The sequence below is a fragment of the Meriones unguiculatus genome, chromosome 11 (assembly GCF_030254825.1).
Source record: "Meriones unguiculatus strain TT.TT164.6M chromosome 11, Bangor_MerUng_6.1, whole genome shotgun sequence".
Taxonomy (NCBI): domain Eukaryota; kingdom Metazoa; phylum Chordata; class Mammalia; order Rodentia; family Muridae; genus Meriones; species Meriones unguiculatus.
In genome coordinates this window covers 14,221,717-14,244,131 of record NC_083359.1, presented here as the reverse complement: position 1 = coordinate 14,244,131, position 22,415 = coordinate 14,221,717, and the positions used below count along the sequence as shown (strand labels likewise).

Genomic DNA, 22,415 nt, shown 5'->3' with positions numbered 1-22,415 from the left:
CTCAGACAACAAACAAATGGATCATTTTTATGCAATAAGACTCCTTTAAACTTGAAACAGTCAAATCCAGTAGAATAATTTTAATTTTTTAATGAAAATTTTAACAGATCTGGAATCCAATTCTGACATCACAGATTTGGCCTGCCTTTTGTTCTAAACCATTTCTGAGAGAAACAAAAGTTCAATATAGGATTGTACCCACTATGCTTTATACTCTAAAGTCCATAGCATAGACTCTATAGTTCATAAATGCAAAGAGCATGATGGATAAGCAACTTGAATAAAAAAAACAAGCACTGAGATACAAAGTAGGTGAATATTTTGGGGGTCATGAACCACCTTGCTGGTGACGTAGCTGGTCAGTAAGATCCCCATTGAGAAGATAGTGATCTTGATGCCATCACCACAGACTGCAACAAAGAGTGGGCTTGATCTGTCAGAGCCAAAAGCCCAAGTAGAGTGTACCTCTGACTGATTTCAGCCTTGCCAGTGTAAGAGAATGGCAATCGCATGGCTCCTGCCAGCTCAGGAGAGCACTACACTACAAAAAAACACAAACAAATGAGAAGAGCCTCATAAGCAAAGAAAATAAAGCCAAACAAGGTCCTCGTATGTCCATGTTTGTTGTAGCAGGCTTCACAAGAGTACTCTGGGCTTCAGTCCTCAGTCTGTGGTGGAGACTAAGCCAACCTTGGGAAAGAACAGGCTGCACCAGTTACCATTAGAGGCCAGAATCAGGGAGAAGGAAGGACAGAAAGCCCAGCAAGGGGAAGAAAAGGCAGTCAGCATACAGAAAAAACAAACAAACAAACAAGCAACAACAACAACCCCTTTATTCCCTTGTTAGCACAGTAAGGTAGTTATTGGTTAACATTGTCTATGCTATGTTTCAAAAATGACTAAACAGTGTACCTTCCCCCAAACATAAAAGGATTTGTTACTGATTAAACAAAAGGCTTGTTATCCTGATTTGAACATTATACAATGTATGTGTGCATTAAATTTCCATAATGTGCTCCACAAAGAGGCACAGATATTATCTGAAGAATAAGCAAATGTATTTTAAAAGGAGCTACTATAACCCAACAAAAAAAGGCATCTTAAATACATGTGTTAATATTTCAGGAACAACTTGACCTTGCTTTTCTCTTCCTATTGTGGAGGGAACAATTGTGTGCATTTGAGAACATAGATCCTTGGTAAGGAGCCAGCAGGGTTGAGCTGATTTCCTGGTCCCTGGTAAGGTGCCAAAGGGATTGGATTGATCTAGTCCCACACCTTGCCTATTTTTCTAGCTGTGTGTTTCCCAGCCATCAGCTTCATTGCCTGTAAAGCAACTGTTTGGAGCAATACTCTGTAAGTCCCCTTCTCACTGACTTCTTTCACAAAATTCAAGCTGAGTCATCCCAGAGAATAAGACTGAAATACTGGCAAATCAGCAATTTGGGGCTTAGTGATGTTTCCTAGATAAGTCAGGAATATACATGGCTGACATAGTGAAGTACGTACATCTAAACACTTTCCAAATTACCAGGATAGTGTAAGGATTTTTTTTTATTAGTTGCAATAAATTGGCATGGAAAAAAAAAGTTGGGTAAGAGAGAGTTCAGTTTGGCTTACAGTTGCTAGGGATACAGTCCATCATAATGAGAAAGGCAGGAATAACAGCACTAACATTGAACCAGTCTGGCAGTCACAAAACAAAGAAATTACATTTCACCATACACAGGGGAGAGAGAGAGAGAGAGAGAAAGAGAGAGAGAGAGAGAGAGAGAGAGAGAGAGAGAAGGAAGTAGAAAGGAAGTAGAGAAGTAGAGTCAGGCTATAAAACATCAAGTTCCACTCCCTCAACAATGTACTTGCCCTAGCAAGGCTCCACATACTAAAAGTTCCAAAACCTCTCCAAACAGCTTGAACAACTAAAGAACAAGTGTTCAAAGACTTGCTCTTGTACTTGTTCCTGTTCCTTGTTCCTGTGGAGGACATTTCTCCTTCAAACTAGAAGGTGATCCTTAGTGTTGGGCGTGTGTTTCAGGGAGTGCATCTATATATGTGCACATGTATTCAGATGCCAACGCAGGCCAGAGGTCAACGTTGGGTTTCTTCCTCAATGGTTCTCCATCTTAACTTTAGAGAGTGTGTCTCTAACTGAGCCTGGATCTCACTGAGTCACCTAGGCTGGCTGGTTGGTGAGCACCAGGGAGCCTCCTGTCTCTACCTCCAAGTCCTGGAGTTATAGGTGTGTGTTGCCATGCCCATTCCTGACACTTATGCCTGTGAACTGAGCTCAAGTCTTCATGCTTGCGTAGCAAGCACTTTATCAGCTTTCATAGTTTCCGTTTGCTTTTCCTGTTGTCCTAATTTCTATTTTACAAGCCTCTTTCTGTAAAAAAAACAAAAAAACAAAAAAACAAAAAATGGAGAAAAGAAAATACATTGGCCTTTCAAAAAATACATTATCATTGAAAATACTCAATGACTTTGTCAAGAAAAATGCCCCCTCAGATCCTTCTCCCTGCAGATGCACTGGCACTTAAAAAGCCAAGAGAAAAAGCATATAAAGAAAGAAAATTGGTATCATTTTGTATTTGTTTTTCAATGGGAAAAATAATTCTTCCTATTCAGTTGCTTGCAGAAATGCCATCATTCTTAATTTCCTATTGTTTCCTCTTCTGCCATAACTCAGCAAAATGACTTCGTTCTATTTTCTTCTCCCTGCCTGACAACTTCCTAAGCTTGAGCTGTCTCAACGACAATGACTCAGCCCAGGTTGGTGCTTGCTGGATTCTTCCTCCCCAGGATGCAATGTGATTCTAGGATCATCTCAGCCTGTGTCTTCCAGACAAAAGAGAGACTTCCATAGGAACGCAGAAATAACCAGGATTCTCCTTTTTTTTTTTTTCAGAATCAAAGACTCCTGTCTTGTCCTGTTTTAATTAAGCAATAAGTTCACTGTCAAGAGCAATTAGAGTTTTGAAGGTCAACATTTGCTTAATTAAAAACTTGGAAGGGGCTCTTCTTACTCACTTGTTCTGAAAGCAAAAAGGGACCTTTAATATGTGAATAGGGACTCAAAGGAAATGAAAACTTAGTCACAGAGGCCAAGACATGCCCTGGAATTCACACTCCTGTTCCCTATCTGGCAGCAATGGCCTCCTCTGAAGCCCAAGGCTGGATACATAGATGAATGTGTAACATCATGACCCACAGCCAGCAGATAATGGCTTCAAATGGATGTTAAATAGCAGGGAATCTTAGCAGTTACCAAGTTTAAGCAGGAAGGAAACAAGTGATCCACAGTGTTATACCAACACATGAGGTTCAGCTAGGGGGTCTCATGGAACCTGACATGGATAATTGTTCTGTCTTAGCTATGTGTGTCAAAAGGACTTGGGGTAGGGTTGCATGCTACACACCAAAGCAGGCAGATTAAGTCAAGACCCTGGCATTCTTTGAATGCTATGAACCTGTTGGGGACTGGCTTTCCAAATTTTCTGGGCCCGCTGAAGCTTGAACACTCTGGCTTCTCACTAGGACGGTGATTAGGTACGAAGGCTCACAGGGACCACTGAGATCTCTGAAGTCAAATCTTAGTCTCACCCTGACCTTTGAGACACCTGGGACTATAGTTCTTGTGTCTCTGGAATACCAAAGGGCCAAAGCTGTGGCTCCGTATTAACTTTTGGGGCAACTGAGGCTAGAAGCTTGTTCTCTGGAGCCGGCAATGCAGAATAGCTGATTTTGTGTCCCAAAGGTCTTGTTATTTGGTGCTCTCTGGTTCCACTAAAAATAGTATTAGATATTTATTGGCATATTTTTCCAGCATAATTTCATGTTTTCAGATGTGTCATGTGAAGTCCTTACATAAGAATCTTCTCAAAGATGCTATGTCCCAACCCCAAGTCAACAAATCTACATATTTAGGAATGGGTCTCTTGAAACTGCTCATAATTTCCCCCTCTAATTATTAGGCACATTAAGCCCATACCCTTATGCATCATCCTTGAAAGAATGTTAAAGTCACTTGCCAGCATTTGCTCTGGCTCATGCCTTGTGCACGTGTGGTGGTCAGAATTATTCATTCAAGGGGATTTGGCAGAGGCCAATGGAATCATGCTTTTCATTTTCATTTTTATTTCTCGAACTACTGGTGAAGCTGGTGTGCCTTTCTTTGCTCATGTTGGCCATTTGGTTTTCCTATCTGGTCAAGGCCTTTGTCAGTTTCTGATGGGTTTTGCATTCCTTTTCTAGAGATAAATAAGATCACCTTTGCATCTTGGCAAGTCCTTCACATATGCATGTGTTTGGAAGAGCCTCCACATGCTGTGAGTTCATTTTTCCTTCCCTTAATGCTCTGATATGATGTGTAGAGAGTTCTGAATTTTTATGTAATCAAATTTCAGGCTTTTTCTTTGGAATAGTATGTACTTTCAGCTTTTTTAATAAAAAAATATAGCAAAGACAAAAATATGAATACATTTCTCTTCATAGCTTATAAAAGTTCTATTGAATTGACTCTGACATTTAGATACAATCCATCTGAAAATGTCATTTATGTATGGCTAGAAATAGAGATGGAGACAAGGCTGGGCATGGTGGCTCATATCTGCAATCTCTTTACTTGTGAGGTAGAGACAAGAGGATCAAGAGTTTAAGTCTATCCTCAGCTAGTTAGTGGGTTCAAGGTCAGATATCCTGGGCTACTAAAGAGAACAACATCAGTGAGAGAGACAAAGGGGGTAAGGAAGGGAGGGAGGGAAAGAGGGAGGGAGAGACTAAGTTCAGATTTTCATATCTTTCCAAGTAGTTAAAACTATGTCAGAAGCATCTACTAAAACCATCACCCTTTCTTCAACATTTTATACCATGAATTATGTAGTCACACCTTAAAAAAGAGGCTGAGAGAAATTTGGACAGTGGAGACCTAGCAGAGAAGATCCTACCAGGATGAGGATAAAGGCCATTCAAGTGATATTCTTGCACAGAACCTTGCTGCATTCTGCCCATGTCCTGAGAACACAAAGAGGACAAGATTTAAAGGTGAGGGACAAATACAGTTGACATAGGAAACTCCAAGGCAGGATAGCTTCTCTGCTGTAGAATGATTAGTGTTCCATTCTTATCCAGGTGTGCGGTGAAGAAGAACAAATTGGGCAGAAGGACATTCAAAATGTGCGATTTCTCAAGAAAAAGAGCTACGGCAATTTTGCAGTTGCTACAAAGCTTTATGCTGGGAAAGGCTGCAGCTGCTGAAGGGAAAAGTCCTTCCTGTTCTGGACCGGGACACCAGGAAAGGCCTTTGGGGCCAGAAGCCACCCACTGCAGGCTCTGTCTTATGAAAATGTAAAACGCGCTTGAAAGAAGACATTTCACACTGACTGCAACTCAAGAAGTCTCCTGCTCTTCAAAAGTAACAACTAAGGGAAGTGCTTCTCCAGGATCAGCAAACAGAGGCTACTGCATGGAGACCAGGCTCCATCCCAAGGTAGGAGTATTGTCCATGTGTGACTGCTATTTTGTGGGTACGAAAGAGGCAAGATGTGGGGGGTCGGGTCATGGAGCCTTGGTTCTATAGATATTAGGAGGCCAGGTGGTATGTGGCAGATTGGGAATTCCCCACAAGGAGGTCCTTCGAGGCCGTTATACAAAACTGTGAAGGTGATGTTTAAGTTGCAGCAGAGAAGGCTGGATGTTGAAGATTCCAGAAGTGTGTGGGATGTCTGCCAAAGAAAGCTGCAGACAAGGGTGTAGCTAGTTTAAGAGAGAGGCTATCTGTGTTTCAGGGGCATGAGATGGAGGAATGGGGCTATATAAGACTTTCCCAGCTCAGATAATTTTATCACAAGCCCTAGATATAGACATGGAACTGCAGAGTTTGTTGCTCAGCCTGTTGGATTTCAGCCTTGCACTGGTTGATATTTTCTGGTCATGCCCCCCATTTCTCTCCCTTAAAGGAATAGAAATGCCTACTCTGTACCCACAGTATGTCAAAGCAAGAAGCTACTGCTCTGGTTTTACAAGTGCTGGCAGTTAAGAGATCTCCCTGAGTCCCAGAAGAGAGTTTGGACTTGTGAACAGTTTGAGACTTTTGACTGTTAAAGAATATGGGGGCTTCAGAAGTTAGCAACAATGGCCTAGGACAATAAGCTACTACAAACCTTCCCCTATTCAGGCTGCTTTTGTTGGGTATTTTAGTGCAGCAAAGAGTAAATGAATGGGCAGACATTCAGCATGTTAACTTTAGCTTTCATCTTCTATTATTTGCATTTGTAACTACAGATTTCCCTCTGATCACTTCTTCAGCTATCTGCCATGGTTTTTCATATACATATTTTCTTTTTAGTATCAAGTTAAAAGTATGTTTCTGTGTCCATTATGAGCTTTTCTACATTCTATTTTGAAATGAATCTCTTAATATCCTAACATATGAATCCGGTTCAAAAAGTAATTTGATTAGTGGTCACAGAAAATACTTTATGATTCTAAACATTTGAAATCTATTGAAAATTTATATGAACCAATACAGTGTAATATTTTAAATAATACTCTAAAAGTGCTAGAAGATATTTTTCTATAGTTATTGGGGACGTGATGCTTATTTATGCCCACTAGGTCACCTTGTTTTGTGGTTTTGCTCATATTTTCTAGAAAAATTGAATTTCTATAAAATTAGAAATTTAAAAGCATCTGTCTTCCTGGTGAAATAAACTTTTTAGTGTTATGAGATGATTTTCTTTGTCTCTAGTAATGCTTTGTGCCTTCTAGTCCAGCATTTGTATTTTTTACATAAACCTTTCAGCATCTCTTTGATGAATGTTTCTCTGTGATCTTTTGCTACCCTTTTGTTTTTGGCATTATTATTCTTGCATGTGTTTAAACTGTTTCTTGTGCTTTTGGAGAATTTCAAAATGATGTTTTGTTTATTCATTCCATTAGCATTTTTTTCATCTGAAGTATTTACTTTCATTAAATTTAATATGGTGGTACATGTCCATGAGTTTTACATTTTTATTTCTTATTCAGTATGTATGCCTTGAATGTATTAGGAATACTTTCATATTTAAGTATTTCTGCTATAGGTGTGAAATATATGCATTTTTTGTTTGCTTGTTCATTTATCTTTTTTGTTGTTGTGGTTTTTGTTTTGCTTTACTTTGGGGGTGTTTGTTTGTTTGTTTGTTTGTTTTTAGAGATAGGGTCTCTAAACTAATCTCAAACTCCTGATTCTCCTGCTTCACAGATGTGCCATGTAGCTAGCCATAACTTTGCTTTCTTTTTTTGTGCTTATCCCAGAAATTAGCCTTGGTTTTTATTTCCTAGTTAATGAGATCACTTTAGCTCACTTTAACTCTATTCGTCTCTGTGGTAGTTTGAATGAGAAATGTCTTTCTTACTTCAGGCATTTGAGTATGTAGTCCCCAGTTGGTGGCACTGTCTGTGTGGGCGTAGGAGGTATGGCCTTGCTGAGGAGATATGGCACAGAGAGTGGGCTTGAGAGTCTAAAAGCTTGCACCGCTTCTAGCTTGCTCTCTCTGCTTCCTGCTTGCAGTTTGAGATGTGAGCTCCCAGATGCTTTTTCCCACCACTGTCCCTTCACTCTGCCATCATGGACTCTAATTCCCTAGAACTGTAAGTCCAAATAAACTGTTTCTTCTATAAGTTGCCTTAAACCCTGGTGATTTATCATAGCAATAGAAAAGTGACAAATTCAATCTCTTTTACCAAATGGTACTGTCACTCAATATTCTGCCTCTGTGTCTTATTTTGATTTTAATTTTTACTACATTTGTGTGTGTGTGTGTGTGTGTATGAAGAAAGCATTCAGGATTTAGTTATCTTCTTCTACCATGTAAGTTTTGGGGATTGAACCATGCTTTCAGGATTGGTGGCAAGCTCTTGAAACAGCTAAGCCACTAAAAAGAAGTAAAAATGAAGTAATCTGCCTGCATGGGAAGACACACATAGAATCCCTTCAGGAATAAAGTTTGTTATAATTAAAGAGCCTTTGAGGCCATGCTCAGGCCTTGGATAGGAGGGAGAGCGTTAGATAGGATGGAGATCTAAACAGGGTAGGAAGTTAAAGTGAAAGAGGCAGGGTCCCTTTACATACTGGAAGGGAGTTTCATTAACAGAATGAGAGATGAGGAGAGGAAGAGAGAGATAGCCTCCACAAAAGGGGTGGCACAGGAGGCAGGTATGAATGCCTTAGAGAGCAGCCTTTATCTGCAGACTAAATCCCTGAGCAATCTCCCTGAGGAGTCTCAGAACAAAGGAGAGATCTGACTTTTTATAAGCTTTCCAAAGTGGCAGGGTTTTTACATCATGTGATACAATTCAGCATATTATGACACGGAGCATGAAGGAACCAGGTGCTTTTTGAGTCACAGCACAGATGGATCGACGCTTTGTCCCAGAGAGGGCTGCATGAGCTTTGGCTTAATTCAGTTGTGGATGTGGCCTATAGATTACAGGTTTGTCTTCTAACTGTCTTACCAGACTGGCACATTCTGCCTCTATGTTTTATACCCATATCACCCATATCAGTATTCCACTGACATGGACTTCCACTGATGCTCACCCCAACTTAGAATTCCAAGTTTAGCATTGCAATCCAGCTAATTTGCTATAAACCCTGGTATTAGTTATCACCTCCAGTGAGGTCCACATGACTCTTGTCATCTTGGGTACTGATATCTCTGCACAGAAACATATGATTACTCATTGTAAGTGGGATACATAACGACTGTAAACTCCTGGTTAATTCCATTGGGCACACGAGGTCTTGCAACCTGAGAAAGCTCCAGAGGGAATAGACCTCCCACAATGATGGGATCTGAACAACATTGTTGCTGACTTGATTTGTTAGAGAGGAGGTTTTGAGGGTACATTTTCTTGTTCATGCATAGTAGGGTTTTTGAAAGGTTTTCCCTTTGTCACCACCTACCCTCCCATCTCTCTCTATGACAAACCTTCCTGCAGGCACTGCCTGTGGTGGAAATGACCAGAACTGTAAGATTAGAGAGTTAGGTAATGTCACATAAAGGAAAGCACAGGGACATCTGAGCTCACAGCCTCAGCCTGTGTGTGTGTGTCTTCCTTTTAACACATCCCAACTCTAGAGTATGGAGAAAATATCCCAGCCAGATGAAAAGATTCAAAGCAGACATGCAGGGGAAAGGGCATTCAGAGAAGTGTGGAAGTGGGTGAGATTTTCTGGAGACTTCTGAAGAGGTCAAAATGTGTGCCTGCCTCTTCTGAATGGAGATGCAGAGTCTCTGCCGGGAGGCTGCGGTGGCCTCATAGATTTTACTCAGAAGTAAATTATTTCCAATATGAACTCGGCATTTATCACACTAATTATCCCATTATTCACATCCGTCTTCCAGAACGATTCAACATGCGTGCATTTTTAAAATACAGATTTACAGAACTTCATCTCATAAATCTCTTTGTGGAAAGCCCACCAGGTGTTTAGCAGGCAAGCCTCAAGATCTCAGCCATTCACAGTTCCCAGGTACAAAAAGAAGCTAGGCTGAGGATTTAAATCTCTCCTTGACAAACTACTAACGTTCAAAACATCAAACAACCCTAGAAGTTGAAAATGAGTTCCATCTGTAAGACAATCTGAAAGAGACCCAACAAATTGTTTATTACCTGATGCACGGATTCATTTTTTAACAGTGTGTGAGTTACTTCAGCTATTAGTCGCTGTTAGAAACAGAGAGATTGAATTTTTTTTAAAGGAGTTTTGAAGTTAAACATCAAAGGATAAGATCACCGAATGTTTTGGGCTGATACAAGGAATGACTGCTTTCAAAAAGTCACAGTGGGAGCATGAATCGCTTTAATCTTTTAAGAAATTAATCTGGTAATATTAGTATAATTAAAAATACAATTTATGATAACAACAACACTTTTGAGAAATGCATCCTGTTCAAAACAATGCTAGCATGCATGAATGCCTGTACCAATGGTGTCAGTGTTGACTGAGTGCCTGGTCTGTGCTGCCAAGAGGCCCACTCAGACCTTGTGCTCATGGTATGTACCTTCTAACAGAGGAATACATAGTCCTCTGTTACATACAGCGAATATACAAAAAAATAAATCAGGCAAGGTAAACACTCTGTAGGCAATGCAACTGTGTCCTTAAGATAAGATGGGCCAAGGAAGGGCCCCACCTGCACGGAGAAATGGCTCATTAGTTACTGCTCTATCAGAGGAATGGAATTTGGATTCCAGCACTCACATCAAACTATACACACACACACACACACACACACACACACACACACAAATAAAACAAACCTTTAAAAAAGTGTGTCTTTCTTTCCAGGCACAGTGTCTCCCACCTATAATCTTAGTACATGAGGACTGTGGTAAGAGGCCTGTGTGATTACAAGACTAGCCTGAGCTACGGTTTGTTTTGAGATCTCAAAACAAAAGCAAAGCAAAACAAAAATAAACAGGCAAATAAATAATGGTCCTCTGGGTACCAATCAACTTTCAGCTTAAAAGTTCCAATAGAAATGCAGCCTTGCAAATATTTCAGGGGTGCTTACACATACACAAGTCTGAGAACAATCTGATTTCCACCATCAATGGGATGTTCAGATTCATTATGTGTGGTCAGGGGACAACCACATCTTCCACTGTGTTTGACACAGGATACCTTTCTTAATGGGGTGTATGCCAGGCGAGCTGGCCTGTGAGCTTCCCAGGAATCTCCCGTCTCTGTCTTCCAGCTGTCGATAGGAGCACTGAAATGACAGTTTTTCTCCTGTGTCTGGCTTGGTGTGGGTGCAGATATTTGAACTAGGTCCTCACACTTGAACAGCAAATGTTGTTCCCTCCAAACCTTCTCCCCAACCCCTAATGTTAACATCTGATGCTTTAGGTCTGCCTTGTCTGAGCTCATGGCAGACTTATTCTTCTTGTTTTGATGTTAAATGCATGATACTGTCTTGGTTTTATAGTTTGTCTGCCACCATGTACTTTGTCATCAATCCTGAGGACATGTGTTCGAATCAATTTTGAAAATTTCTGGAATTCCACCACTGCTTATAACACTTCCTTCCATCTCCCACTACCTCTTCCTTTGGGGCTTTCCCATGCCCTTCTGCTAGGGTGCCTGTTTCTACCCCCTTAACCCTTCGTCTACTTTCAGCACAGCAGCCAGAAATATTTTATTCAATATCATTACTGTTGTGTGGCACTGTAGTTCAAAGCCACTAAGTCTTAGTATCACTGAGGTTAAGAGTGATTAAAGCAGATGCTAAGACTCATAGCCAAACTTTGGGCAGAGAGCAGGGAATCTTATGAAAGAATGGGGAGATAGAAAAACCTGGAGGGGACAGGAGCTCCACATGGAGAGCAACAGAACCAAAATATCTGGGCACAGGGGTCTTTTCTGAGACTGATATGCCAATCAAGGAGCATGCATGGAGATAACCTAGAATCCCCTGCACAGATGTAGCCCAGGGCAACTCAGTTTCCAAGTAGTAAGGGGAACAGGGACTGTCTCTGTCATGAACTCAGTGGCTGGTTCTTTGATCACCTCCTTCTGATGGGGGGTGGGGAGGCAGCCTTATCAGGCCACAGAGGAAGACAATGCAGCCAGTCCTGATGAGACCTGATAGGCTAGGGTCAGATGGAAGAGGATGAGGACCTCTCCTATCAGTGAACTGGGGAAAGGGCATGGGAGGAAAGAGGGAGGGAGGTCAGGATTGGGCGGGGACGAGGGAGGGGCTACAGCTGGGATACAAAGTGAATAAATTGTAATAAAAATTTTAACTAAATAAAAATAGTTAATAATAAAAAGAGTGTGTACTGTTCCTACAGAAGACCTGACTTCAGTTCCTAGCACCCAGGTAAGGTTGTCCTCAACTGATGATAGCTTCAGCTCCAGAGATTCCAATACCTTCTTCTGGCCCCTGTGAGCATGTACATACACACACACACACACACACACACACACACACAGAGAGAGAGAGAGAGAGAGAGAGAGAGAGAGAGAGAGAGAATATTTTTAATCAGTCTTTTTTTTTGAAATTAAAAGCTCTCCAAAGATCTCTCTTGCTGTTATCCCTTTCTCACCCCATTCAATTCCCACTCTTAGGTGCATTGCTCTAGCATCACTGGAAAACTGATTCTTCCTTGAGTACACAAAGCCACTCCAGCTAATGGTTGTCTCACCAACTCTCCCCTGTCTCTAAATATATTTAATCCTTCACAGCATCCCTGATGGGACAGACACATAGCCTGATCATACTTGTGAGACCCCCTTTCCTTTGTTCACCTTTCTGCTTCTTGTGAGCATCATCTGTTCTTAGTCAATCATGTGGTCTATTTTCTCTCTTCCAGGTTGCTCATTAAACAGCCCTGAGAAGCTTGGCATCTTGGCATCCCGGGCACTTAAAGAGATGGGAAGACTTCAGAAGCTGTGCTCTTCTTTTGCCCCAAGCCTAATCTTCCTCCTATCACTCTCTTCCAAAGCAAAATCCCTCCTTCCTGAGGCAGGTCAGAGACACTGGAACTGTGATGTTTCATGTCTCCATCTTTCTGTGTAAGAGTTGGCACAAAGCATTTTTCAGATTCTGTCTTTAGTTATAGGAGTATCTGCCAGGATTCATAACAAGGGTGAGGGGGAAAACCACCCTCTCCAGCCTCTGACCCACCACTCCAATGTAAACTCACAGAAGGCCAATGCCCTACCTGGTTTCATTTGTGTCCTTAGGTAAAATATCCTGGCAGCCTAGGGGAGAAAAGGTTAATATTAACTCATGAGTCCAAATTATAGCTCATTATTGTGGGGAGTCACAGCAATGGGAGCTTGAGGTAGCCAGTCACATCACAACCACACTCAAGAGCACAGAGTAATGAACGCAAGCATGCTTAGTGCTCAGATGGCTTTTTCTCCTCTTACCCAGTCCAGGACCCAAAGCCTAGGGAAAGGGCCATACACTTTCAGTCTGTATATTCCCACATCAATTAAGGCAGTAGAGACGATCTCCTATAGGCAGGCCCTCCTGATCTAGTTAATCCCTCATTGAGACTCTCTCCCCCAGAGCTTTATAGATTGTCTCAGGTGACAGTTAGGACACATAATCCCAGCCAGCTTTGTTTGATGTGTTCATGCACATTCTCAAGCCTACGGTGGGTGCCTGACTCATGGCAGACACAGTTACTTGCCAAATACACAGATATATTGTTTCAATATGGTGTGTGTGTATGCATGTGTGTGTGTGTGTGTGTGTGTGTATACAAATACACACATGTAGACAGCCATTGGGGATATAGTCTGGCTGTCCTCTTTGGTTGCTACAAGGAAGCAGAACCAGAGGCACCGAGTCAGCTATTTGGGTTTTTATAAGTGTTTCAGAATTGATTGGATTTTTACAACTTTTTGGAAAAAAAAAACATTATAACTCAATTTTATATTTATTATTAATGTTAACAAGAAAATGTACTTAAAATGCTCAGGGCTAAAGAATGATTTATTCCCCCCCCCTTATCATTGCTGTCAGCATTTTAATGGGAAACACATAAATACTCAGAAGGTAGAACCTGTGTGAGCTTGCCAAATTCTGAAGCTGCCCAGGCCTCTGGGGTATAAGCGTAGCATGCAGGTCGTGACCACTGATATTACAACTGAGCCTGTGATACACAGTGCCTCATCCAGAGATGATGAATCCTGCTGTGATAGAACACTAAAAGGAGTCTGAAAAAGGAAGTCAATAGCAGTGGGAGTGAGGTAAGAGAGGGTAATGGAGAACGAACCTGACCACAATGCATTCTATACATGTATGAAATTGTCAAAAATAAATTTGAAGAAAAAATGTTACAACTCAGAGGGAAAAAATATCTCCCACTTATAGATGTGAAAAAAAATGAATAAAAGGAGTTGAATAATCAGACTCCTCTCTCCCATCTACAAATAAGAGTGAATGTAGCAACAGAAGACACAGAGGCCAGCACAGTGGTCTGGGTCTTTCCAGGAAAGAGCTCCCAAGAGCTAAGGGGAAATGGCTGGGGCTCCCAGAATGAGGACATCTGTAAGCAGCTGTGTGGGCAGGCTGGAGAGCAGAGCCATCTATTAGCATTTGAATAAAGTTAAAGAAATGTTTGAAAGAAATGAGACAAGATAACCAGCTTCAATTACTTCAGAGAAGCAAGCTGACTTTTTCTGAAGCTCTAGAGACCATCGGTAGGATTAATGGAGGGAAAGTTTAAGAGATTAGGAAAACAGACTATCTGAAAAAAAAAAATGCCTGGTCAATGGTGAGGCAGACAGACTGCCAAGTGTAATAACAAAGCGTGGGTCACTGGAATGAGTTCTCAACAGGAGAAGTGTATGAGAACCAGCCATAAACAATTCCTACATGTGTCCACAAAGGTATAGCCAAAGAATATATCCTCAAGAAACCCTCTGATTCTTAAGTCAAGGAGTTCATGCATTAGGGGTGTGGGTTGTAAGCAAAACTTTGTTTTGCTGAAATTTATGTAACAGAAAGCCCAAATTTAGATCCTAGCTCCAAGTAGCTGTGGCCTAATTCAAGAGTTTATATCTCTACTCTCCTTCTTGAAGCAGTCTCTTCCTTCTTCACCTCTTCCTCCTCCTAATCTTCCACCTTCTTCTCCTTCTTGTCTTACTATGCAGTTCCCATACCAGCAAAGGCTCTCAGCATCTCAGCAGTGCTAGGATAGGAGCCCACTCTAACCTTCTAGTATTTAAGTGAAAAGCTCCTCTTCCTCAGTGACTCATGCACACACTCATGAGGGAACCCCCTGGTTATTCATCCATGCCTGACATCCCCTCTATATCCACACAGCTGGGACACAATAATGGAGCACCCCGGCTCATGATCTATGTCTGTCAGAGTCAAGACAAGATGCTCTGAGTGACCACTCTACCAGGCAAGGAGAAAGACTTTCCCTACAAGAAAAATATAAGAAACACAGAGAAGGTATGGACAGGCTCTGGACTTCAGAGCAGGGTACACAGAGCAAGCAGGTTGACTGCTGTATTCAGCCAAAGGCTCAGCTGGGGTCAGGAGGGCCAAGGTAACAGTCATCTCTTAGAAGGCATCAAGTCCCCTGCATGCTTTGGCTTAAAGAATACTTTTTAGAATTACAGAAGGAAATTGTGCTGCTTCTTCATCTCATAACAACAGGATGGTATGAAGACTGGGAGATGTGAGCTGTCACTGTATCTCTCTAACAGATGGGAATTGCTTCCTCTTGAAATAGCTACTGATGTGGGGCTGTTAAGATTAGCAAGGGCAATGGGTTTCCATTTGTAGGAATGTGTATTATGCTAATCAACTAAGCAGAAGGGACTGTTAGTCATCCTTTCCTTGTTTAGTGGAGAGACAGAGCTTTGCAGATGAAAGAAAATTGTGCCTGTATGAGATGCATGTGTGTCTGTGTGTGTGCACATGTGCCCATGTGCTGTGTGTGCAGGATATCTGTGTGTGTGCACACGCATACATGCATGTGTGCAGGACATGTATTCACATCCATGTGACTGCATATATCCTACTCTTGAGTATATGCAAGTTTTAGACTAAATATAAATATGTAAACACACTATTTCTGGCAAAAGGTGACATGTGTAAATGTGAAAAAGCAAGGTTTGGGAACTCTGTGGCCTCACTTCAAAGTTTGCCCCAATGTTGTGCTAGTCTATAACACTATATAACATAGTTCTTAATAACAGCAAATGCCCATGAAACAGCCAGTTGAATTAACACTAGTGAAAGGATTAAATGCACACAGGACAGCATGTGAAAAGTCCCATCTGCATTCATGGGTTTGTGGAAATCACTCACTCACTTTGGACCTAGGTTTCTCCTCCTTATCAAGTGTTCTATGTTCACAGGAGTGAAGACCCCATATATCCTGGGATAGCATGATAGACTCTGTGAAGGTTCAGCTCTTGATTTTCTGCCCTGCTCCTGTTAAAGGAAGCCAAAACAGCATGTTGGGTCTCAGAATAATGAGAAAAAAAAATGACATACAATATGTTAACAAAAAACGAAATCGAGCTGGGAATGAACTAATCAAACCAAAAATCCTAAATATTCAATGGCTTTAAAAAAGAAAAACAAGATAATAAAATGAAAACCTAACCATGAAGCTACCACTTAGTTACTTGAAATGAATTATGTGCTTATCAAGTAGTGTTTGGGACACAGATGGTTAAAAATACTTAAAGAGGGAGATGTGGTGGGCTGCCGGGGAAGGCAAATGAAGTGTATACTGCTTAGTAAGGTAAACAAATTTTTCATTGGTGTTTGAGTTGAAGGTGCTGGGATGCACCCATTTTCTGCCCAGAGAGATCATTCAATATGGAGGATGAGTGTCACAGAAGTTGGATTTCTGTGTATGTCACTGAGTTGTTTTTCCAGATTTTCTTCCCATAAAGACGGCTTGCTGGATGCAAATGGAGACATCCCTTTGGTGCCCCCATCTGTCACTGTATAAATTGGCTTCAGAGGAAGCAACTTGGAGTCTGCAAATGGGATTTAAGTGACACAGGTGGGATACAAAGTGGAAGAAGGGGACTCAGAAAACAAAGCTCAGGTTGAGAAAAGCACCCTTTAAAGGGAGGAACTGCCTGAGAAACTTAGCAGAAGTATTAACTAACCCACAGCCAAATTATTCCTCCATGAAACCTGTGTTTCAGGGATTCTCAGGAGGCACTGGCTGTTTCAATGGCTGTTGGTGCTCTTCAGCTCTCTTACTGATAATTAATATAGTATAACAGTAAGAGACGAGAAAGGGGAGGCAGACGGGAGAAAGAAAGAAAGAATAGATGATGGGTGTGGACCACACAGAGATAGCCTGGTGTGCTGAGAGGCCACATGAATGGAAACGGAAAAGAGAGTTGGTGTACAGTTGATCTTACAGGAGCCAGAAAGAATAAAAGAGGGAGAACTTTTAGAAGACATAAAATCCAGTTCAGCCTTCCTCACATGATCCTCCATTACCACATTACCCCAAACAGCTTTTCATCTTGATTAGAATATGCTGAGCGGTGGTTTCACAGACCAGCTTACTGCAACATTACACAGCATGGACTGGGGACATTTATGAACTACTATTTATTATTTGGACCTTCAAATTATTACTTTTCTTACTTATTATTTTTATTGTAGCTTGTGTATGTGTGTGTGTACATGAGAGAGAAACATTATGGAGGAACTGGTGCAGTCCAGAAGAGGGCATCAAATCCCTGGGAGCAGAAGTCAGTCAGTTGTAAGTTGCTTCTGTGGGTGCTGGGAACCAAGCAGGGGTTCTCTGCAGGAGCCGAACCTGTTCTTAAGCTGTCTCTTTCCAGCTTCTTTATTTGGACTCTTTGAGACAGAGTTTCACACTATAATCCAGAATGGCCTCAAACTTATGGCAATCCTCCTGGCTCAACTTCATGAGTGATAGGATCACAGGTGTGAGCCACCTTTCCTAGCTCAGAACATTCGTTTGTAGATAGAATATAAATTAATCTCTTGATAACTTCTACTAGCTGATCCTCCCCTGTACCCTTTAGTAATCTTTTCTGTTATTACTAAAATATGTGTATTCAAATAGCCAAAAACTATTTATTTAACTTCTCTCACAATACAAGATACTCTCCTGAGACCCATTTGGGAAGTTGGGCCTGTAACCCCAACTACCCAGAGGCAGAGAACTGAGGTCTGCAATAGCTCAAGCCAGTCTGGGCAACTTAGTGAGATCCTGTCTCAGAATGAAAAGCAGTGAAGTGCCGGGGCTGTATCTTCGTGGCAGAGTACCCACCTAGCATACACAAGGATTTCAAAAATAAACAAACCAAGAAACCATGAAAAATAAGTTCCTCTTTAAGCATTTTACTGAGACAAAGGCAAAGGCTGCAGTTAGTTTCCATGTGGGGTTGGTGTTAAAGTGTAAACCACAAAGAGAGTAAAACAAGATTCCATTCTTTCAGTGGAGAGAGGTGTTGCTGCTTTCCTGGGTGCATACACACACACACACACACACACACACACACACACACACATATGCAGGGTTATTTCAGGCAATGGGATGGAAAGCACTGATACAAGGGAATTCCACACCCACAGTAGGGAAAAACTACAGACTTTGCTGCCTTGTGAGCTTCTGGCTTCTGAATGAACAGAGAGAACCCTGAAGATATTCTGCCACTGCCTGCTTACAGTTTTGACAGTGAGCATCTTGTGGTTTTTTAATATGATGATCTGGTGATAGATGAACTTTGAAATGTGGCCACTTTTCTGTATATAGACAAGAGACAGTCACTGGAAAGGGAATTATGTTTTTCTTTATAGGTGAACTCTCTGTCTCTGTTTCTGTCACACACATACAGAGCATGTGTTGGTATATAATGTGAAGCAATCCTCTTTAGCAAAGGACAGGGACTCTCATCTTGTCTTTCTCTTGTATGTCTGAACCACAGTACACTTGGAAGAAAACCAAACTGGGCAGCTTCAGACAGACAGAGCTTTAGCAGGGGTCGGTCTTTCATCCTTGACTTACTAGATGAGTAATTGTCCTACGACAGATTCTGATCCCAGGAGTGCAGTGGTTTCGTCTGGAGGGGAAGCCAGAGAGTTGGGGTGGGCATGGGCTCTGGATGCAACAAGCAGGCAGCCAGCCCATTAGAAGAGCGTGGGCTTGTGTTTCAAACATGACAACCATTATGTCTTCTATATTTTCTGTAATTATTACCTTTTTGCTCTCGGAGTGCTGAGGTTCTTTTGAAAATGTCAGCCTGTCTCAGCTGAAGAGAGAAAAACAAGAAAGCTTGTTCCTATTCATGCATGGGAAGATTTCAAAGGGGATAAGGGCTTTAAAGGTCCCTGAGTAGTGGGGACCAAAAGAGCATGATGGGAAAGGAGAAAGAAACACCCCTTTAAGTGGCCACTGCTCTCTGTATGGCAGCTTTCTGCATTTTGTTCTCTCGAGCTGCAAAAGCCTTTGCATCTTTAAAAATGTTTTCAAAATCAAACGTTCTATTATACAAAAAAAAAAAAAAAAAAAAAAAAAAATTCTACCCTGAACAGGAAAGCAGAAAAGTCAAATAAATAAATGCAAAGTAGAGGGTCAAAACCAGCCACAACACTGGCACTCAAAACTAGTCATATTCTGATGTTTTCTTCACCATTTCGTGACTTTATAAATGCATATATATTTGGCACAAAAGCCGAGTTAAGCTAAATTTGGTGATCTGAACTCTTCCTCTATTGTTTGTACGTTTTATTTCTGCGGCAGACGTTTTTAGTGGTGGCGCAGCCTTCCACAATGCGGTTAATCACCTCTCGATTGCTGAGCACTTAACTCTGTTCCATTTTTATACATCTAATGACATTGTGAGAACTGTATTTTATCTTCATTAGAGAGAAGGGAGAGTAGGGAGGGGCAGCTTTAGATTTAGAACCTGAGTTCTTTCTCCTCATACGCGTTTCCTGTCCTTGCTTTGAGTCTTAGCCACCCCAGGGCAAGCTTTTCCTACCAATGGTCAGCTTCAAGACTGGGGAAGTGTCCTCGTGAGTGAAATTTCTGCTGCTCCAGTGTGAGGACCTGAGTTTCTTATCCAGGTGAGCATAACAATACTTACTTACCTGAAAACACAGTCCTGGAGAGGCAACGGGAGGATGCCTCAGGGTCTCAGGAGCTAACCAGTCTAGGCAATCGGTATTGGCCAGGTTCAGGGAGAGGTGTTAACTCGGATCCTTGTGATTGCATGGCAAGTTCATTACAGACTCCTCAATTCCTCAATAAACGTTTACTTTTCCAAGCAGGCGGTGGGTTGGACAAACCCAGCTAAGAGCCAGGCTTTGCCAGCCTCACTGTCTTCTTCAGTCATTACATGAACTCAGTATACATCAGTGGTTTTCTGGGCATGAGGAACACACAAGGGAATCAGATAAGGTCTGTCCAGTGGAATTAACTCTTCTGTAACACTGATTTAGGAGCAAAGGTCAAATAGGAACATACACAAGCATTATCTGGGTGTTTTCATCAAGACCACAGAAACCCCAGACCTGGACATATAGAGGTTAAGAGCTATCCCATATCACCTGAGCTCAGTTCTGTTTCAGGCTGCTCACCATCACCCAAAACTTCAGCTCTAGGGAGAACTGCCTTCCCTTATCTGGATTCCACAGTTTCTGTGAACACACAATTTAAAAATAAAAATAAGGATAAAAAACACAATTGAAGGGTTCAATAACATCTCTTGCTACCTAAGCCACACAAACTGGAAAATCCTAAACACTTTAAAAGATAATATAAAAATTGAGCATAACTGGAAGTCACAGACTGGTGCATATTTTCAGGCTCATGCGCGATTATGAACAATGCCTATAATTTCTTGAAGTATCATCTGTTGTACAGGATGTGATAGCAGGGTTCTGTGGGCCTTAGTAGCAGTCACATATGAGATGTCTTTGGCTCGGTATGCAGATTAGACATGGTATATGGGATGCTCTGTTTATATTTTTTGACAGTTCCATACAAGTGTATAATGCGCTTTAGTCATTCTCACTCCCATTACTTCATTCTTACGAAAAGAAGAGAAGCCATCTTTGAAAGTAGGCAACACTCACCTAACGATTCATGGAGCATTCTGTAACCACATAACAAGACAGGAGCACAGGTCCCTGCGGCAGCAAGCAAAACAGTGAACATAGACTGGGATAGGGGATATGGAAACCCAGGGTCACTTATAACAATGCCTTGTTCTTCAGACATTTGTGGTGGTTTGGACAAAAATGGCCCCCCATAGGCTCATAGATGTGAATGCTTGGTCACCAGGTCACCAGAGATTGGCACTATCTGAAAGGATTAGGAAGTGTGGCCTTGTTGGAGAAGTGTGCTTGTGACACTTGCTGAAGGAAGTATGTTACTGAGGGTAGGCTTTTTGGTTTCAAGGGCCCAAGCTAGGCCCAGCGTCTTTCTCTTGCTGTGCCTATGGATCCAGATGTAGAACTCTCAGCTACTTCTCAGCATTATGTTTGCCTGCACGCTGCCATGCTTCCTGCCATGATGACAATGGATAAAACATCTTAAAACTGTAAGCCATCCCCAATTAAATGCTTTCCTTTATAAGAGTTGCTATGGTCTTGGTGTCTCTTCCAAAGATCATTTTTGCACACTCTATTAAACACATTTTACACTCTTGTGACCTACACTTGCCAACCTGCTGGAGTTCAGTCTTCATAGAAGCTGTGCAGTGAATGGCTTTGTATCCCCAAAGCCTGCCTGGAATAGCATATGGCAAGAGTCATGATGAAGTTTAAATCCTAAAAGGCTGCCATTTTTCATTGAAAGACACCATTTGAAAAGATAAGCACTTGTGGTCTTGTTAGAGAAGGTGTGTCCTTGTTGAAGGAAGTGTGTCACTGAGGGTAGGCCCAGGGTCTTTCTCCACACCTGCTGCTTCTCCATGATGGACTTCCATCAAACCCATGAGCTTCAGGGCAGTCAGATGTCACTACCTCCCATCCTTCCATGAGTGTAAAAGCATTACTGTTGTGTGCTGCTGTCTCTGGATTTACATAGGTTCTAGGGATCCAAACTCAGATCTTCACTCTTGTGCAGCAAGCATTTTACCCACTGGACACTTCCCTGGTAACCTAAATGCTTCATTTTAATAACAGAAGAGAGAGTCCCACTCCTGGAGGCAAAGCTGTTACACAAGGAGGCACCACCAGACCCCACCAATGGCCTCCCTGAAGGTCTAGTACAATAAGGTTTTAAATTTGATGCTCTGCCATCTAGTCTTCAGCATTAAAGAGAAAGCTCATTGGCTCTCTCCTCAGTTTCATTCCATGTCTGCAAATGGCTCATAGCTGCAATCTGCTCAATGAAAAAAAAATACTGAAGAAAGAACTTGGGCTAGAAGCCCATGAGGTCTCTCCTGAGTTCTGCTTGCCATCTGTCCCAGGTCCTCGCCATCCTCTCTTCTCTTCCTGACATACCACTCCATTGTCACTCAGAATGTTCCCATCTGGTGCTAGAGAAAGAAGAAATTGGTTTCCAAGGTCAGACTGTTTTGGGATTGGGATACAAGGAAAGAAGCCCTAACGTTACAGTTAAAATGATGTCAGAGTTCAAAGAGCAAGATCAGGCACCTGGTAAGACAAATGAGGAGGGCTTGCAGCTGAGGTATGAGATAGCACAGCTAACTAAACTGGATGAAAGACAGGGTTCTTGGTAAAACAACAAAGCTAGTCTCTTCACAGGCCCTGGCCCACTTGCACAGAACACGCCCCTTCCCAACGAGAACATACAAGCTTGTTCTTTCTCCTACTCATGTGTGCTGTAGAATGAGGGGCTGTGTGTGACTTGAGATAATTATGGCTATGAAGAAGCTAGCCTGAAAGGAAGAGCACAGGCAATATACCCAAGATCTCCTC

General features: G+C 41.8%; 2 long non-coding RNA genes across 5 annotated transcripts in view; both read right to left on the bottom strand.

The window, feature by feature from the left end:
• Positions 1 to 22,415, bottom strand: part of LOC132646295 (uncharacterized) — a 387,482-nt gene that overhangs the window by 302,743 nt on the left and 62,324 nt on the right. The gene's annotated exons all lie outside the window — the stretch shown is intronic.
• Positions 145 to 20,659, bottom strand: LOC132646296 (uncharacterized). 2 transcript variants are annotated; one of them, XR_009584437.1, is made up of 7 exons: positions 20,604 to 20,659; positions 20,076 to 20,165; positions 19,617 to 19,891; positions 18,724 to 18,775; positions 15,832 to 15,953; positions 12,712 to 12,751; positions 145 to 541 (listed from the first exon to the last, which is right to left on the bottom strand). It is a non-coding gene; the product is annotated as an uncharacterized LOC132646296 (long non-coding RNA). The 2 variants fall into 2 exon arrangements; XR_009584436.1 differs by lacking the exon at positions 145 to 541 and adding an exon at positions 9,666 to 11,930.